The sequence below is a fragment of the Panthera onca genome, unplaced genomic scaffold (assembly GCF_046562875.1).
Source record: "Panthera onca isolate mPanOnc1 unplaced genomic scaffold, mPanOnc1 haplotype 2 h2.h2tg000237l_path, whole genome shotgun sequence".
NCBI lineage: Eukaryota > Metazoa > Chordata > Mammalia > Carnivora > Felidae > Panthera > Panthera onca.
In genome coordinates this window covers 15,995-19,332 of record NW_027675854.1, presented here as the reverse complement: position 1 = coordinate 19,332, position 3,338 = coordinate 15,995, and the positions used below count along the sequence as shown (strand labels likewise).

Below are 3,338 nucleotides of genomic sequence, written 5' to 3'. Positions count from 1 at the left end.
GTTAACAATTAGCTTGATATGTTTGCTTGTAGTTAGGTTGTATTTATCTTGTTGTTAACTATCAGTGGTTATCCGTTCTGATATAAGCTTATGCACGGGAGAAATATTTCTTGTTACTCATATTAGCATTATTGCTTCTATTATTAAATAGATTAGCCCAGTTTTAAATTAGGAGTTGGTTGCGTTTTTTGACATTGAGATGTTCTGATTGTTGAGCTTGAACGCTTTCTTAATTGGTGGCTGCTTTTAGGCCAACTATGGTTTGTGTTTATGCTTACTCTCTAATTAAGGCTGTATCCTAATTCTAAAAAGCTGTACCTTTTTAGACTATATTTTAAACTTACATTGGAATTTCAGGGTTTTGAGGTAAGTTTAAAGTTGAACTAAGATTCTGTTCTGGGCAACCAGCTATCACCAGGCTCGTTAGGCTTTTCACCTCTACCCACAAATCTTCTCACTATTTTGCGACATAGATGAGTTCATCCTGTAATAGATTGTTCATGGGTAGCTCGTCTGGTTTCGGGGGGCCTAGCTGAAGTTCTCTTTGTTAGGTTATTCTAGCTAATTCATTATGCAAAAGGTACAAGGGGTAATCTTTGCTGTATAGTGCTTTTAGTTTTTTCTTTCATCTTTCCCTTGCGGTACTTTCTCTATAGCGCCAAGTTAAATTTCTATCTCCTATACTTTTATGGGGCAACTAAATGTTTTATTTTACTTTCTGATGTTAATTGCGTTTGTAGATGATTGGGCTAGCTTTGGCTCAAGATGGTCAGTTTAATATGAAATCTTCTGGGTGTAAGCCAGATGCTTTGTTTAAGCTACATCTTGTCATCCAAGCACACTTTCCAGTATGCTTACCTTGTTACGACTTGTCTCCTCTTGTGGATGTAATGGTTTGAATAGGTTTCTTCAGGGTTTGACCACTTGAGGAGGGTGACGGGCGGTGTGTGCGTGCTTCATGGCCCAATTCAATTGAGCTCTCTATTCTCAAATTTACTACTAAATCCTCCTTGAATTCTTAATTTCATAAGGATTTTCGTGGATGTTCTAGTTGTAGAAAATGTAGCCCATTGCTTCCCATCTCATGGGCTACACCTTGACCTAACTTTTTTGTGTCAAGATACTTGTGCTTACTTTTCTTCCTTTTTAGGGTTTGCTGAAGATGGCGGTATATAGGCTGAATTAGCAAGAGATGGTGAGGTTTATCGGGGTTTATCGATTATAGAACAGGCTCCTCTAGAGGGATATAAAGCACCGCCAAGTCCTTTGAGTTTTAAGCTGTTGCTAGTAGTTCTCTGGCGGATAGTTTTGTTTGAGCTAACTATCTAGGTTTAGGGCTAAGCATAGTGGGGTATCTAATCCCAGTTTGGATCTTAGCTATCGTGTGGTCGGAAATATTAAAGTTACTTTCGTGCTGTATTTTTATGTTAACTGCAGCTTTTTACAGCCTAGTTAAGGTTTAACTTTAGTATGCTTCTCTTCTGTAACACGCTTTACGCCGTAGGTCCATTGGTTTGGGTTAATCGTATGACCGCGGTGGCTGGCACGAAATTTACCAACCCTAATTTAATATAACTTAGTCGAACTTTCATTCATAGCTTAATTTTTATCACTGCTGTATCCCGTGGGGGTGTGGCTGAGCAAGGTGTTATGAGCTACAATGGTTGTGTGCTTGATACCAGCTCCTTTGAATCACTGGGTGACTTAGAGGGCATTTTCACCGGGATGCGGAGGCTTGCATGTGTAATTTTATTAATAACTAATGGAAAGGCTAGGACCAAACCTCTATGTTTATGGAGTCTGGCGACTCATCCAGGCATTTTCAGTGCCTTGCTTTGTGTTTTTAAGCTACATGAACCAAGATATAGGATTGTTGGGTGTGTAAATATTGTTCAATAGGGACGAGTTAGAGATCGGGTTGGCGTATCTATAGATACTGCGAACAAAGTTATGATTTAGTATTAATAATTGGTAATAATGGGGTTGGTAAAGTTTGTAAACGTTAACTCTTAAGCTCTATGCTTAGATACGGTTTAGTCTTGTTTTTGGGGTTTGGCAAGACAGAAATAAACACGTATTGTAACAAATAGGGTTAACGGGGGGTAAGGGGGGTTTGTTTAAGCTAATTATTTACTAAAATCAAAAAAGTTTGCATGTGTATACGTGTATACGTGTATACGTGTATACGTGTACGGTGTACGTGTGTACGTGTGTACGTGTGTACGTGTGTACGTGTGTACGTGTGTACGTGTGTACGTGTGTACGTGTGTACGTGTGTACGTGTGTACGTGTGTACGTGTGTACGTGTGTACGTGTGTACGTGTGTACGTGTGTACGTGTGTACGTGTGTACGTGTGTACGTGTACGCGTATACGTGTATACGTGTATACGTGTATACGTGTGTACGTGTACGTGTATACGTGTATACGTGTGTACGTGTACGTGTATACGTGTATACGTGTGTACGTGTACGTGTATACGTGTGTACGTGTGTACGTGTACGTGTATACGTGTGTACGTGTGTACGTGTACGCGTATACGTGGGTGCGCGCATGCCGTGTCCTGTGGAACAATAGGGATTTAAGTATATGTCCTGCGACCATTGACTGAATAACACCTTGCTTGTTGTACGTGTGGAACCCCCGCATAGAGAATAAGCCCAGCTACATTATATTTGACTGAGTCAGGACCTTTAGGTCATAGCTGAGTCATAGCAAGTTCGACCCCCTAAAAATTAAAAATACCAAATGCATGACACCACAGTTATGTGTGATCATGGGCTGATTAGTCATTAACCCATCGAGATGTCCCATTTGAGAGAGTTGAAGGATTGGATTTAAGAACGTCATGGCCCTGAAGTAAGAACCAGATGCCAGGTATAGTTCCATTATAGACACCCCCACGTTGAAATGGGCCCGGAGCGAGAAGAGGTACACGCTCAAGCAAGGGTTGCTGGTTTCTCGAGGCCAGGTGATTAAGCTCTTTCGGACAGTTGAGGTCCATAAGAGACTGTTGGAAATCATGAATATGCACGATTAAGCACTATTATGTCTTATGTAATATATATAAACTACTGTACATGCTTAATATTCATGGGGACAAGCAGTTAATGCACGATATACATAGTATGTCTTATGTAATATATATAAACTACTGTACATGCTTAATATTCATGGGGACAAGCAGTTAATGCACGATATACATAGTATGTCTTATGTAATATATATAAACTACTGTACATGCTTAATATTCATGGGGACAAGCAGTTAATGCACGATATACATAGTATGTCTTATGTAATATATATAAACTACTGTACATGCTTAATATTCATGGGG

General features: G+C 39.8%; 1 pseudogene; it reads right to left on the bottom strand.

The window, feature by feature from the left end:
• Positions 1 to 825: 825 nt before the first annotated feature.
• LOC145715246 (18S ribosomal RNA) lies at positions 826 to 1,788 on the bottom strand (annotated as a pseudogene).
• Between the last annotated feature and the right edge of the window lie 1,550 nt (positions 1,789 to 3,338).